The sequence below is a fragment of the Esox lucius genome, chromosome 24 (assembly GCF_011004845.1).
Source record: "Esox lucius isolate fEsoLuc1 chromosome 24, fEsoLuc1.pri, whole genome shotgun sequence".
In the NCBI taxonomy this organism is placed as follows: Eukaryota; Metazoa; Chordata; class Actinopteri; order Esociformes; family Esocidae; genus Esox; species Esox lucius.
The window spans coordinates 17,250,001-17,267,813 of NC_047592.1; positions in this window are offsets into that span (position 1 = coordinate 17,250,001).

Consider the following 17,813-nt stretch of genomic DNA (forward strand, 5'->3'; position numbering starts at 1 on the left):
CCATATGGATTGTCTGAAATGTTTTGGTGTCAGGCTTTCTTGTGGTTGGTGGATTAGTAGTTGGGGCATGTTATTGATTAATTTGGCCAGCTTGACATCATACTCATATGTATGGACTCTAAGACTGTTGCTAATTGAGCGGTTATTGTTGAAATGTTTTTTGTATTTTTTTTTTTACGAAGTTTCCCCTCCCTTTAACATGGTGCATCCTTATCCACCTACTTCTGGGTTTAAATGACATGAAAGCTGCTGTATGTGTATATACCACTGTCTGGCTATTAGGATAGATGGTGGTAGTGCTAGGTGCCATGCTGCTCGTTGTTAGCTGCTTGTATCCCTGACAAACATTTTCACCTTTTGACTTTGTATATCCATAATATCCAATTTTGTATTTAACCAATTTGTCAAATTCTTAGTTTAGTCCTCACTCCACTCTTTCAATACACTTTCTTACATAACGAAATGTTATTTTAGATTGAGGTTTATGGGCAACTTTGGCTTTATACATCATCATTCCAGTTTGGAATGTTTATTCTAAAGTGACCTAACTGGATTGCACCTATAGGGGAAAATCACAGAAATGTATTTATTAGAACAGGTGACCCCCTTCTGTTAAACCCCTGTGTATATAGAAGGGTGACAAATTAAAAGAAAAATCTGAATAACCGAGTGGAGGAACATAAAGAATTCAGATGCTTCCATACAGGTGTACTACACAAGACAATTAAGCAATTAACAACCTATGTTCTGTGACATGTACTGTACAAAAATGTGAGCCCAGTTGATTTTGATTTTGGATGCTGATGGGGAGAGGAAGGGATCTATGTGGGGCACATGGAGCATCAGTCACAAAGGCTGCTCAGCTGGCTTTTGTTTCAATAGGTACAGTGGCTAAAGTTCAATATTTAGGTCTATGAGACAGACACCAGTAAATAGGGTTGACATTTATTTACATTTTGGTTGAAAGTGTACAATCGATGACAGTGCTTCTACCCCATTATAGATTCCATTCTGAATTGCTGTTGAAAATGACACTGTACAGAATATTCCTAGTGTTAATTGTTAACTTGCTAGTTTATTCTACAAACCCGATTCCAAAAAAGTTGGGACACTGTACAAATTGTGAGTAAAAAAGGAATGGAATAATTTTTTACTCATAAACGTATATTTAATTCACAATAGAATATAGATAACATATCGAATGTTGAAAGTGAGACATTTTGTAATGTCATGCCAAATATTGTTTCATGAGAGCAACACATTCCAAAAAAGTTGAGACAGGTAGCAATAAGAGGCCGGAAAAGTTAAATGTACAGATAAGGAACAGCTGGAGGACCAATTTGCAACTTATTTTGTCAATTGGCAACATGATTGGGTATAAAAAGAGCCTCTCAGAGTGGCAGTGTCTCTCAGAAGTCAAGATGGGCAGAGGACCACCAATTCCCCCAATGCTGCAGCGAAAAATAGTGGAGCAATATCAGAAAGGAGTTTCTCAGAGAAAAATTGCAAAGAGTTTGAAGTTATCATCATCTACAATGCATAATATCATCCAAAGATTCAGAGAATCTGGAACAATCTCTGTGCGTAAGGGTCAAGGCCGGAAAACCATACTGGATGCCTGTGATCTTCGGGCCCTCAGACGGCACTGCATCACATACAGGAATGATACTGTAATGGAAATCACAACATGGGCTCAGGAATACTTCCAGAAAACATTGTCGGTGAACACAATCCACCATGCCATTCGCCATTGCCGGCTAAAACTCTATAGGTCAAAAAAGAAGCCGTATCTAAACAGGATCCAGAAGCGCAGGCGTTTTCTCTGGGCCAAGGATAATTTAGACCACATACTGTATCAATTACAATGTCCTGGCTGCATAGAAGAAGGATCCGGGTACTGAAATGGCCAGCCTGCAGTCCAGATCTTTCACCCATAGAAAACATCATAAAGAGGAAGGTGTGACAAAGAAGACCTAAGACAGTTGAGAAACTAGAATGGGACAACATTCCTATTCATAAACTTGAGCAACTTGTCTCCTCAGTCCCCAGACGTTTGCAGTCTGTTATAAAAAGAAGAGGGGATGCCACACAGTGGTAAACATGGCCTTGTCCCAACTTTTTTGAGATGTGTTGATGCCATGAAATTTAAAATCAACTTATTTTTCCCTTAAAGTGATACATTTGCTCAGTTTAAACATTTGATATGTCATCTATGTGGCATTCTTAATAAAATATTGAAATTTGAAACTTCCACATCATTGCATTCCGTTTTTATTCAAAATTGTACAGTGTCCCAACTTTTTTGGAATGGGGTTTGTATTTACTATATATGTGATTTATTTTTATGACCCCTTAAGTAAACATTTCACTGATAGTCAACACCTACTGTTTATGAAGATTATTTGCTTCTACATAAAACAAAACTTTCAACTTTCAAAAGCATTCAACTTGAATGACAGGTTTTTCAGATTTTCAGGGCTGTCTCTGAAAAGCCTCTGTGACTCTAAACCCATAAGAGACTTATTTTAAAAGTGGCTTATATAGGGTTCCCTTGCTATACCCCCTCTGTCTGTCGGTCTGTCCCACATCCATGAAATGGGAATTGGGACAGTGTAACGGGACACCCATTTCATCGTTCTCACCTGAGGGAGAGAGGGCATTGAATGCCACAGGCATGCTTGCAGCATTAAGCTGCTGTGTAGCCCAGTGGTCAACACAACTCTGCATAACTCAGGAAGACCGAAATTCACACCCCCATGAAATTGACTGAGATCAGTGGTTAGGTAATGGGTAAAACAAAACAGTGGGGGTATATATTTTTTTTATATGTATGCTAAAAATGAATGGCTGTTTTACTTGCCAAACCATAATCGTACAGAGAGGGAGTGGAGTGTGTGAGCCATACTTACAATTGCATGATGTTGTGGAGTACTTTTGGAGAGGGCCACAAGGTCCCGGACCCCTGATCTGAAACCCAAGTTTCTATTGTATGCTTTTATAGTCTGTGTTGTGCTCGATCTCTCGCCCTCTCACACCAGAGAAGTATCAGAGCACTTTGACCTGGACCACCTGGCCAGAGACAAAGTTAAAGGCACAATAGAGTGCCATCATTCTTCACTGCAATGGCCAAGAGGTAAAGTCATTGGCTGAGTTTCAAAATGTATACTTGCGTTTTTCCTGTTCTTTAAAGGCAAAAATTCCAAAAGCACCTGAGAGCACACTGCCTAGTTCCAGACTATGCAGAGTGCTAATAACTGTGAAACATGACAGAACGCTAACTGGCTACTTTGATGTGTGCTCTGCCATGGTGAATAATGACGGGTGACCAATTGAAAAAATAAGTTTATTGAATACTTGGGAATAAAGTTCGTGAAAAAGTATGCTCCAATGGCTAAACCTCTACACTATAGAATAGCTCCAACTACACTACAGAACTGTGGGCAAAAGTACATACTTGCCATTTTTGCTGTTTTAGGTTTGGAATTGCTTTTGAAAATTGCCGTTGATATCTGTACTTGCTTGTTGCTCTGGAAGATAGAAACCTAGTACACATTTTGCAGCCATTGTTTTTGGCAGCAACAAAATGTATTTATGTAAAACATTTAAGAATGTTAATATACTGTACTTGAATATGGTAGAATGAAAGAGTGCAATTAAAAGTTTTTTCTTTTTGCAATTTTAACATTTAATAATTCCATTCCAAGATAATTTGTGATAGAACAAAGTGTGTAATGGTGTATAGGGTAGCTCGACTGATACAAATGTAATTATTCCTTTATCAGAAACAGTTGTTGTTGAAAATATTTACTATTTTTACACATTTTTACATTTTAGAGAAGATTTTAATGTAATGTACATACACGGATGACACCATTCACCATGCTTGTGTAGGGTTCCGGTGTTATTTCAGAAGATTGGACAGGTTTCTAATGTTTCATAGGTCACTGATCTTCTCAGCACAAAATAAATACTACTGATATACAGTTGGAAGAACAAGTATTTGATACACTGCCAATTTTGCCGGTTTTCCTACTTACAAAGCATGTAGAGGTCTATCATTTTTATCATAGGTACACTTCAAAAGTGAGAGACGGAATCCAGAAAAAATCCTGAAAATCACATTGTATGATTTTTAAATAATAAATTTGCATTCTATTGCATGACATAAGTTTGATCACCTACCAACCAGTAAGAATTCCGTCTCTCACAGACATGTTAGTTTTTCTTTAGAAGCCCTCCTGTTCTCCACTCATTACCTGTATTAACTACACCTGTTTGAACTTGTTACCTGTATGAAAGACACCTGTCCACACACTCAATCAAACAGACTCCAACCTCTCCACAATGGCCAAGACCAGACAGCTGTGTAAGGACATCAGGGATAAAATAGTAGACCTGCACAAGGCTGAGATGGGCTACAGGACAATAGACAAGCAGCTTGGTGAGAAGGCAACAACTGTTGGCGCAATTAATAGAAAATGGAAGAAGGTCAAGATGACGGTCAGTCTCCCTGGGTCTGGGGCTCCATGCAAGATCTCACCTCGTGGGGCATCAATGATCATGAAGAAGGTGAGGGATCAGCCCAGAACTACACGGCAGGACCTGGTCAATGACCTGAGGAGAGCTGGGACCACAGTCTCAAAGAAAACCATTTGTAACACACTATGCCGTCATGGATTAAAATCCTGCATCGCACGCAAGGTCCCCCTCCTCAAGTCAGCGCATGTCCAGGCCCATCTGGATGATCCAGAGGAGGAATGGTAGAAGGTAATGTGGTCTGATGAGACAGACCACACGAGTTTTGGTCTAAACTCCAGTCGCTGTGTTTGGAGGAAGAAGAAGGATGAGTACAACCCAAAGAACACCATCCCAACCGTGAAGCATGGAGGTGGAAACATAATTCTTTGGGGATGCTTTTCTGCCAAGGGGACAGGACGACTGCACCGTATTGAGGGGAGGATGGATGGGGCCATGTATCGCGAGATCTTCCCTCAGTAAGAGCATTGAAGATGGGTCGTGGCTGGGTCTTCCAGCATGACAACGACCTGAAACACACAGCCAGGGCAACTAAGGAGTGGCTCCGTAAGAAGCATCTCAAGGTTTTGGAGTGGCCTAGCCAGTTTCCAGACCTGAACCCAATAGAAAATCTTTGGAGGGAGCTGAAAGTCCGTATTACCCAGCGACAGCCCCGAAACCTGAAGGATCTGGCGAAGGTCTGTATGGAGGAGTGGGCCAAAATCCCTGCTGCAGTGTGGGCAAACCTGGTCAAGAACTACAGGAAACATATGATCTCTGTAATTGCAAACAAAGGTTTCTGTACCAAATATTAAGTTCTGCTTTTCTGATGTATCAGATACTAAATGCATGTTTTAGATTCTTGGTGTTTTAGATTCTGTCACTCACAGTTGAAGAGTACCTATGATAAAAATTACAGATTTCTAAATGCTTTGTAAGTGGAAAAACCTTCAAAATCGGCAGTGTATCAAATACTTGGTCTCCCCACTGTATATCTGGGTCTCTGAACATGAGCTACAGTGGATATAAAGTCTACACACCCCTGTTAAAATGGCAGGTTCTTGTGATGTAAAAGAATGAGACAAAGATAAATCATGTAAAAACTTTGTCTGTCTTTAGTGAGACCTATAACGTGAACATTTAAATTGAAAAACAAACTGAAATATTTGAGGGGGAAAAATAAAAACTCACAATAACCTGGTGGCATAAGTGTGCACACCCTTAAATTAATACTTTATTGAAGCACCTTTTGATTTTATTACAGCACTCAGTCTTTTTGTGTAGGTGTCTTCTTGACAAAAGCGCTCCAAATCTGTCAGATTGCAAGGACATATACTGTGCTCAGCCCTCTTCAGATCACCCCATAGATGTTCAATTGGATTCAGGTCTGGGCTCTGGCTGGGCCATTCCAAAACATTAATCTTCTTCTGGTGAAGACATGCTTTTGTGGATTTGGAAGTGTGCTTTGGGTTGTTGTCGAGCTGAAAGGTGAACTTCACTTATTTTTTGGCCAAAATTGCCTGGTATTTGGAACTGTTCATAATTCCCTCAACCCTGAGGTCCTGGTTCCAGCAGGAAAAAAACAGCCCCAAAGTATGATGCTCTTTCGTTCTTTGTGTGATGTGCAGTGTTGTTTTTGCGCCAAACATACCTTTTCGAATTATGGCCAAAAAGTTCAACCTTGGTTTCATCAGACCATAACACATTTTCCCACATGCTTTTGGGGACTTGATGTTTGTTTTTGCAAACTTCAGCCAAGCTTGTATGTTTTTCTTTGTAAGAAAAGGCTTGCGTCTGGTCACCCCATAGCCCATTCATATGAAACATACGGGAGATTGTTGTCACATGTAACACACAGTCAGTACTTGCTAGAAATTGGAAGCCTCCCTGACCAGTTTTCTTCTTGTCTTTTCATCAATTTTGGAGGGACGTCCAGTTCTTGGTAATGTCTCTGTTGTGCCATATTTTCTCCACTTGATGATGACTGTCTTCACTGTGTTCCATGGTGTATCTAATGCTCTGGAAATTCTTTTGTACCCTTCTCCTGACTGATATCTTTCCACAATGAGATCCCTCTGATGCTTTGGAAGTTCTCTGCGGACCATGCTTTTTGCTCTGAGATGCAACTAAGAAAATGTCAGGAAAATCCTACTAGAACAGCTGAAATGTATTTGTGATTAATCAGAGTCACTTTAAATGATGGCAGGTGAGTAATGACTTCTATTTAACATGAGTTTGAATGTGATTGGTTAATTCTGAACACAGCCACATCCCCAGTTATAAGAGGGTGTGCACACTTATGCAACCAGGTTATTTTTATTTTATTTTTTATTTCAAAGTTCTAACATGATTTATCTTTGTCTTATTCTTTTACATCACAAAAACTTGGGATTTTAACAGGGGTGTGTAGACTTTATATCCACTGTAGCTCATGTTCAGAGACCCAGATATACAGTGGGGAGACCAAGTATTTGATACACTGCCGATTTTGAAGGTTTTTCCACTTACAAAGCATGTAGAAGTCTGTAATTTTTAAACTTTTTATGAATGTACATTTCCATTTAATTTATGATGTGAGTGACGAACATATGCGTGTGTATGCATTATAAGAAGGAATTATAATTGTTTTTACTATAAATGTAGTGCACTGAATTCCTACAAAGATGCCTGAACTCTATTCCTTACTTGCCTGTACTAGTACAACACCTTACATGCTATAATTCAGCCATTGTCAAGTGCATCTTCACTCATTCTCTAACTTCTGCATAAAATAATTGTTTCTAAACAAAACTTTAATTGCAGAGACCAATTTTCTACATAACACACAGAGTTTTGGTAAAATATTAAAAAGGTGCCATTTGGAACAATCTTGTGTGAATATCACTGATCCCTAGAAAACGCTGTACATTTTCTTGTCCCTCAGGCATGCTTTAAACATTCCCAGTATTGATAATCATAATAATGTCTTTATTACTCAATTTACGTATCAAAAAGTAACACTAGTCTACAGTATATTTCTATTGCCTGGGTTTATCCTATCTGGGTCAACAAGATAAGAGTTTAGCGGTCATAAGCAGTGCAGCTGTGCATCTTCAATAATGAGAAAACAACCATTGTGACTCAGAATCCCATTATGCTGTAGATGGCTGTCAGGATAAAAAAGATCAAGGTTTGAGGACGAAACATTAACCTTTAATCTTATCAACCAGGTCCTGTATATGGTTTCATGACTCCAGCACAGGATTTTATTAAAAGAGATTTCAATGGAAAGGCATATGAATAGAATATCATTTTAGAATATAATTAAATACGCTATCACTGTCATACACAGAGATCATCTCATCTGCTTAATCAGACTGCCTATATACTCTAGAGTGGAACTAGAGTTGGAGCAGCACAATTCTGGTAACCTCCTGAAGTTACCCCATATCATCGTTGAAGGCTTCACCGAATTCCCGGTTATTCTCTCCCAATTTCCCTGGAACTTTTCAGGAAAGCATCAGAAAAGCAATGCCAACTGCCAACACTAGAATAACAGAAAAGCACGGGAGGTCTGAGGCTGATATAGGAAGTTGAGGAACTACAGGGCAACCAAGTTATTGTGCTTTATTTTTATTTTTTCCTCCTTGAAGATTTCAGTTTGTTTTTCAATTGAATTGTTCACATTATAGGTCACATTAAGAGTAGAAAAGGTTCAGACATGATTCATCGTTGTCTCATTCTTTTACATCACAAAAACCGGGCATTTTAACAGGGGTGTGTAGACTTTTTATATCCACTGTACATATACATATATACATACACACATACATAATATCTCTGAATGTACATTTCCATTTAATTTATGACATGAGTGAAGAACATATGCGTGTGTGTATGCATTATAAGAAGGAATTGTAATTGTTTTTACTATAAATGTAATACACTGAACTCCTACATTACTTGCCTGAACTCCATTCATTACTTGCCTGTACTAGTACAACACCTTACACGCTATGTAAGGGGTGTGTAGACTTTATGTCAAGACATGTAATGTTTGAATTTTTTTTTGAGTTTAGGACTTTAGTAACATTCAAAATTCCCTTTTAATTACATAATTTCCAGTTCATGATTATGGGCTTGTCTAATCACAGTAACTCCTCAGCAGGTTCAGGAGAGTCAAAGATGGAGACATTTCCTCAAGTTCACATGCTGCAAACCTATTCTCTCTTTATCGCACTGTTTTCTCACCCACGTTCCTACTTACTGGGGAGAGTGTGTTGTCCGCCCAACAACCACAATTGAGCTTACTGGGTGACCCACCGCAGGGATCCACCCCAGACGGTGATGCGTCCATTTGCCCCACTCTCTTCATTTCTTAATTGACTGTATCTGCATCAACAGTCCCACTGCTATTACAAACAGTATGAATGGCCATGCCCCAAGGCTGACTGGACTATACCAAACAATATGAATGGCCATGCCCCAAGGCTGACTGGACTATACCAAACAATATGAATGGCCATGCCCCAAGGCTGGCTGGACTATACCAAACAGTATGAATGGCCATGCCCCAAGGCCGGCTGGACTATACCAAACAGTATGAATGGCCATGCCCCAAGGCCGACTGGACTATACCAAACAATATGAATGGCCATGCCCCAAGGCTGACTGGACTATACCAAACAATATGAATGGCCATGCCCCAAGGCTGACTGGACTATACCAAACAATATGAATGGCCATGCCCCAAGGCTGGCTGGACTATACCAAACAGTATGAATGGCCATGCCCCAAGGCTGACTGGACTATACCAAACAATATGAATGGCCATGCCCCAAGGCTGACTGGACTATACCAAACAGTATGAATGGCCATGCCCCAAGGCTGACTGGACTATACCAAACAATATGAATGGCCATGCCCCAAGGCTGGCTGGACTATACCAAACAGTATGAATGACCATGCCCCAAGGCTGACTGGACTATACCAAACAATATGAATGGCCATGCCCCAAGGCTGGCTGGACTATACCAAACAGTATGAATGGCCATGCCCCAAGGCTGGCTGGACTATACCAAACAATATGAATGGCCACGCCCCAAGGCTGGCTGGACTATACCAAACAATATGAATGGCCATGCCCCAAGGCTGGCTGGACTATACCAAACAATATGAATGGCCATGCCCCAAGGCTGGCTGGACTATACCAAACAATATGAATGGCCATGCCCCAAGGCTGACTGGACTATACCAAACAATATGAATGGCCATGCCCCAAGGCTGGCTGGACTATACCAAACAATATGAATGGCCACGCCCCAAGGCTGACTGGACTATACCAAACAATATGAATGGCCATGCCCCAAGGCTGGCTGGACTATACCAAAGAACCTGCACCTCTGCAAGCTTCCAAGAAACATTTGTAGCTATCCTTTACTTAAAACTCATTAGATATTTGCATTCTGTGGTTTTTGAAAGAAAATCTTAGCAGGGGCCATTCCCAAGGTCCCTAGAAGCAAATGATTGACTAGTCCCTCTGGCCTGACTGATATGTACATCTACTCTGTTGGAGTTGGCTTTTAGCACCGTCTAAAATAGTTTTTTCAAATAATAGTTCTATAATCGTTTTTTTAAACAGATATTTTCATTTAATCCTGAGTATTTTCTACCCACTGGTTAATTGAAAATTGGAATATGTTGATGTAGGATCTATCCTTAAAAGGCAATGTACTCTTATAATCTCTACAAGGCACAAGCAGAAGAGGAAGAGTCACCCCTCAAAGCAGAACTCCATTCTAGCTTCCTTCCCAAGTTTCTGCCTTTTTTAGTTTTTTTCCTATAGCTACTTTTTGTTGCTTGCTCTTTGTGGTTTTAGGCTGTGTCTTATGTAAAAAGGCATTATAAACCACATTTGATTAATAACTATGAAAATAAGATAATTAAATAATTAAATTAATTCATTCAAATGCCGTGTAAAATGGTAGTGAACAGGCATATTACAAGTTAGTATACTTTTTTGTGCAAAGTCTGCACATAAATCAATAAACTAAACTTTCCACTTGATTAAGCTATCCTTTCTATTTCACTTTTAGGTTTCTTAAATATATTGAACGAGTTGGTCGCTATTGCTCAAGGTCTCTTTGAAACTCATGCCCAGACCTCATGCCCAGCGTATAGCCTACTTTGAACATAGGGTATGTACAAAAAAATATCGATTAGCTTAAATTAAAGCTTTTTATTCCTCAATGACACCGTCCCTAACATGAAAACAATTGTAAATATTTTCGATCAAAATCTTATGAAAGTTGCCATTGACCTCCTAAATAACAATTGTCTAACAATACTGACAAATTAAACCTACTCAAGATGAGTCGGCTAGCCTACAGTGTATAGGCTAAGTGAAATGGTAAACTTTCAAATGCATGTAGCCCATATTCTAAAATTAACCGAAAATTATTTTGCCAATTTAAACATTCAAGTAATGACTCCGTATCGTTTTTGGCTAGCCTTACTTTGTCTGTAACTTATATAGGCATACAGAGTCATTACTTGAATGTATTGACTCTGTATTACATTAAAGTAATGACTATGGCTAGAACCACTTTTCGGATACGTTAGTTTGAACAACATTTTGAACATTAAAATGATTGCTTTCACAAGTACAATGAAGTCGTATCTTCAACCGAACAAAGGGCATTTGTCTTGCGGACTGTTGTGTAAAATTATTTCGATACGAGCAATATAACATATTTTTCCATTAGCCGATAGGAATTAAGTCGGTTTGGTACCTGTTGGGTACAGCGGTAGCCTTGAATGTTATTTTGTTCATATACAATTAGTTATTTCTATACATCACTTATAAATAGTAACTTGTGATGGAAAGTTATTTAGGAAATAACGAAGCGGTACGTTTTGATAATTACATTATCAAATACATAATTAAAACAACATTTTCACTAGAAAAACCATTCTACACAATCACAGCTTTTTTATTTTCTACTTTATTAACGAGTTCACATGCAAGTGTAAGCCTAACTTAGTAGAAAATGACATTTACTGAGGTGATACGTTAGAGTGGTTCTGTCTATCTATCTATCTCTATCTATATATCTATCTATGTATCTATTTCTAGGTATACATATAGACCTAGATAGATAGACATCTAGGTAATATTAAAATTTTTAAAGAAAGTAACCCAGAATGCATAGCCTATAGCTTTGGTGAGTATATAAGTGGTACACTTTTCGGGTAATGTCAAACGTCCCATTTAGCTAATTGTCCCATTTTCACAAAACTCACCCTATACCTTTAAATCATAAATCATCATGAATGAATGCTTAAAATATTGTGTTACTTTGTCACTGGTGTTACATATATTTTCAGTGATGATTTAACTTACGTTATATAACCAGAGACAGAAGAGGTTTATAATACTTAAACACTTCATAAAACCAGTTAAAAATAACACAGGAAAACCAGTAACAGTAACATCAGGGACCAGTAACACCAGAAACGGTAACATCAGAGACCAATAACACCAGAGACCAGTATCGCCACTTACCCGTAACAACAGCGACCATTAGCCTAACACAAGAGACATAACACCAGTGACCAGTAACACCTTTGACCAGTAACACCTTTGACCAGTAACACCAGTGAAAAATCTGTAGACGAGATTACATAGCTTTAAAGTGAGGGGGCATCAATTACTTAATCATGTGATTAGCTATATTTTTTTTTAAATACGAAGACAGACTGTATAATTCACCATATTAATTTACAATACTGCCCCTCATCCAATGGAAATTTGAAGGAAGAATTTGTCAAGTATGTATTATGTCAACTTTTCTATTTTTATTTATTTTTTTGTATTAATTTGTGCATACGTTTTGTATTTGTTTGTATTTTTGTTTTGCCATTAATTATGACACTTTCCTATGTGTCATGATATTATTTATAATGGAAGTAAGATATATGTTTGCCCCAAAATGTTTAACTAAACGCGACTCATTATTTTTGTGACCAGACATTTTTATGGTAATGACCATATTCTAGGATTTATAGCCTACATTTTATGTGTTATTTTATTAACAGATAACACTTTCAAACAAAGAATAAATGAAAAATATTGTGACGGATGAATGATTGGTTTTCCAGTCAGTTCCACGGGGCAAACCGCAATCATCCATTAAAAACGTATAATTCAACTGTTGGAATAGGCGCCACCATTTTCACTCTTCAGACGCGCTTGTGATTCCTACAAATAATGCGGACGATCATGCGGACTACGTCAATCTCTCAAGAAACAGGACTACTGTACCGGATATTCAAGCTTAATCTCAACCACCAAATGATTTGACATTAGGGTTATATAGGCTACTTTATTGATTTGTTTATGTATCACCCATTCTATGTGTGTTTTCCTCATTTTATTTAAAAAAAATGCTGAAAGTAATGGAATTATTGTTTCTCGAAAATGGGCGAGAAGGCTATTTTATTTTGCTGTGGTATATACACTACACCATACCAAAACACCGAAAAGTGTTTTTGCTGTAGTAGCAGCTAGTCTAGCGCCACTACAGCATCCGGGTCGAGGGACCCACAGAGGGTGTTCGACACTCTCTCTTTCTCTCTGCAAGTCTCGTCTCTATTCTGGCGAGTTGAGTCTGTTTGACAGCAACCACAGAGAAAGACACAAATTGAACATTTGGTGAAACACTGAAGCTGAGATTGTCTAAAAAAGTTCAGCATGCAGTCAAATCATGACATAAAGGCATTCTCATAACAAATATTTTGATAATACTTATAATGATTATAACAAAATAATCAATGTATTTGTTTATGTTAATAAGGTGAAACATAATTTAAATGTACTTCAATTGTGGCCTATTTAGCCCTCCTTGTTTTGTTGCTATAGTTGCAGGTCTTGGTAGGCCTATCACAATGAACACCTGCCTTCGCTGATTGCCTTGTGCACCCTCTTTTGAATCCCTTTGTTTCATTATGCTATTTTAAAATGTTACCTTTCACAAACAACAGAGACAATCAACTATATGCCAATCAAGCATCATCTGCACTTTTTAAAAATTAAACATAGGCCTATGATGTTTCATCTGACATTTTCCAAAGGAAAGGAAAAAGTAAAGACAAATGAGATGTACGGAAACGATTGCACAATACATAATTTTCGAAAAGAAATCGAACCAAATGTCCTGTCCTACAATGGAACGCTGGAACTAATGTCGATTGTGTTTCACAAATGTAGCAACATAGATGGCATAGCTATAGCCTATTTAATAAATGCGTCCTAGTCTGAATCAAATTGCTTAAGCTACCGTCTTAACATTTTAGAAGCATATAACGCAACAAAAAACACACAACTTGTTTGCAAAACCTTTGAAATATTTGTTTGTATAAAGCCCGAAAGTGGTCGTCTTGGTCTGGTATCCTGAGAGTGACACAACCGTTGAGTTGCAGTCGTCTTAAGTCCATGTTTAGATAGCCACTGGGAGATGGACCGGATCAACAAACACTACAGCCCACGCCGTAATTCGACGATATATTTGGCTGCTTAAGTTTAACGGGTATTATCCTATATTTCAAATGGAGGCTTAGTATCACCTGTACGTATGCGCAGCCTATAGCTTTTTTTGTATAGCCAATCTATTGTAAACAGAAATCGCTCGTGCAATAGAACAAACGTAAAATGGTTGGATAGACGACTGGGAAGAGACTGAAGTAGAAGCTTTCAATTCAGGTTTATTTGTCCTCCCATGGAAAATGAACAAAGGCAAGACCATTTTCGAAAGCAAAACAACACGCACGCAATTAGTCTACATTGATAATAAACAGTCGTTTATTCATTTTTGTTAACTGATATTTTATAATGAACGTAAGTAGCTTAACTGCTTGCAGTGTGTTGAGGAAAATGTTGAGGAAAAACTGACTGTGAATGATTATATTATTTTAATTTTGCCAACTTGAGATGCATTGCAGTTTCAGTAATTATAGTCTGAATAGTTGCAGCATGTTCAACAACTGTGGGCCAATGATGAATAATAACGGTTGTGGATGAGAGTAGACTAAATGATTATAACATAAATGATTCACATTTTAAGTGTGTGTGTGTGTATGTTTTTGTCGGACCTGAGTTCAAATACTATTTAAAATATCTCAATAACTTCAACTCATATCATAACAATATTGACATATCATAACAAAATAACAGACAATAGCATGGCAGTATGCTTTGATGGAACTTTTTGATGGAAAATAAGCCCTTTAATTCTCTATTTTAATCGACGCATGTTTTCATCCATCACTTGTTTGTGACAACTGCAAACTCTTCGACTACTTTAAATTGTTGAACTTCCTTTTGAAATAATCAGTGGTCAGAGTCAGAGAGCCCATTGAGATCTTCGGTTAAAAAAGTGACATGTGAAATGTGGAATGTGTAACAAAAACGTGATAAAGCACTAACGAGTTGTTTGGATCACTCGGCTCAGCACTGGTTAAAAGCCACGTTAGAAACGAAGGGTCTGGGAAACTACTTGTCTACTACAGATGTATCATAACAATACGTTTTGTGAATGGTTCTTATCATCCTAACGCTAAGAAGGCTTTGGAAAACAAGGCCGTAAAGTCTAATGAAATTACCTCCAACGCTGAAACGTCTCACCACAGCGATGTGGGGACCCCATGCAGATCACACACTCCTTGGTAACCCCCAAAGGGAGTTAAGATTTCTACAGTATCTGCGAGGACATATCTCTTGTGCATGGAAAACTTGCTGACAGTCATGTTTGTCCTCAACAATAAACTGACCTAATCATTTGTAGTTGAGTTCCACTGTGTGACCGTGGCTGACGGCATAGCCTACTCTTGTCCCCTTTAAGAAGACTATGTGCACATGATGGCTTGCAAGTGGGTTACAATATTGGAGGCATTGGAAATTGAATGGTTGAGTATGCGCCCACTAAATATCTCACATGTAAAAGTTAATATTCTGTTAAGTCATACCCATATAATGTTGATTTTCTGGCTAAAGTTACCGCCCTAGTAGTCTTCCTAATACCTGATAAGTTTAAACTGGAAGCGTATATGGAAGGATCCACAGCGTATGGAGTGATAGCTGGCTAATCAGTAGTCTGGTCACATGGCCAACGCCATTCCTAAACAGACATATGTTTTTGTAACATATGCCTACTTGATTAAAGCGTTTTGGAAGGGAAACTACATTACTCATATCGTAAGTTATTAAAGGTCATATTAATGCCACCTTTACTAGTGAGCTGAAGCACAGATAGCCCACCAGATGTATAGCCTACCTCAGTGATGAAGGGCATTTGAAGTAATTTTGGGGAGCGGGCTCTTCTAGCGCCGTTCACCTGAAAGAGCCGACTCATTTGGCTCCCGAACTGCTTTTAGATTAAAATGCTTAAAAATGTATCCCAACGAAGAAACTGCCAATGTCCAATGTAAGGCGACAAAGGTAGACTAGAATTATGTTGGAGTGGGCACGTTCAAATAGGCCTAGATTACAACTTACCTGTCCTTAGCTATTAGAACGCATGCTTTTTTTGCTGACGTTACCCTGCTGGAAAAATGCCCGTGGAACACAAAGAATCGCTCTCCCCAATATTTATTGATTCTTCAGTACGGATTTACAATCGCTGTTTGATTTTAAGAAATCGCTGAAGTAAGGAGTCAAATTAACGGCTCATTTCATCTACGTTCACCAAAAAGAGCCGATCAAAAAGAGCCGTTCGTTCGCGAACGACCCATCACCAGCCTATCTATAGCATTAGGTTCTCCTTTCCACTCCTCGCGGTTAGAGGAAACCGAGTGACCGGTCATAGAATCCTAGTCTATGCAAAGAAATGGAACTGAGCCGACATCCTGCTGAACTTCTCTCAACACATATTTCTGACCCAAAAACCAGTAAAGTTATGAACTTTACCCTTTGCGAAGTTTAAAACAACTGTGGTTTAGCAGGACTGCAATACATATTTAGTTATTCCACTCGCTTGTGAAGGCGTCAATATTGCCTAATGGGATCGTGCTAGCTCGTGCAGGCTCTGCCCACCTCCTTTTCTATGTTCCGCCCATTCTACTGGAGGCAACAGCTTATAGGTTATCCTAGTAAAGTTGTAAGAATCTTTAGCTGAAATGTGTGAACACAGCGTCTATAATGCTGTGTAAAGTTAACTTAATCTCGGTCAATGGCAAGTACTGGTGACAGGCCTTCATCCTCTTCAATATACTATTCTTCATAGCGTGTATTGTCATCAAAATTAGCAAAGTCAGCAGTCATGTTGCTGGTCAAATCAATGACCCCAGAGAAGACTTGTTTAGATTTTGTGTTCCCAAATAACCTCAATGTGCAATCAATGCGTTCTAGAATATGGCGGACTTGAGACCGATTGCAATGTTTGCATAACATTGGCAAGACACCAATCCTATGGAATCCACTCCTAAAAATGTATCACCTCCTCCAGTGAAGATGGACATGATAAACTTTTAGGAGTGGATCCAGACTACTCCCGGAGGATATTAGTTCGAGGGATTTGAAAAATCTTTCAAATACAATTTGGTAGACAATTTTTTGAGCTATGTATTTGATCATAACCAAATACACAGTCTTTTTTTTACTTATTATTATTTATTTTTTACCGATATTAGATCTGGGGTGTGAATGTATGCGTTTCACTTACTCAGAGCTGTTTTTGCAATCAGTTATCTCTTGTATTTCTGCTGAGTGGAGGATCTGATTGACAGCTCCATTGAACGCATTGACAGATTACAAGTTTTAAACCGAATAATGAGCAATTTAATAATTATCACCTTCATGGAAAAACTGTAATTATGTAATCCCATTCATTCAAAATATGGATGTTATGTTCCTTATAAATGTGTAGGCTTACAACCAACACCCACCTGCGGTTGGTCCCTTTACAAATCGCCACAGTCACAATTACCGCGCAGTCAAAACAACCGTAGGCCTATAGGCATATAATTAACTTGAAATTACCGAATGCCTTCTCACTTTGAACAGACAATGAACCCATCGCTATTCAAAACGAATTTGGAAAAGGCTGTCCTCATTTTTGTTGATACTTGAATTTCTGTTAATGTTAGCTGCAATAGACAGATTGAGGTCCAATCGACAAAACAAAGCATTTAGGGAAGTTCATGTGTTTCCAAAAACTTGAATAAACTAAAAGCCGATTCTAGCCACTTGATTTTAGTTTTTTTGCCTTTGCGAAACCGTAACCCAAAACTTCTCGAAATGAAGTACCCTTACGTTTGACCATATC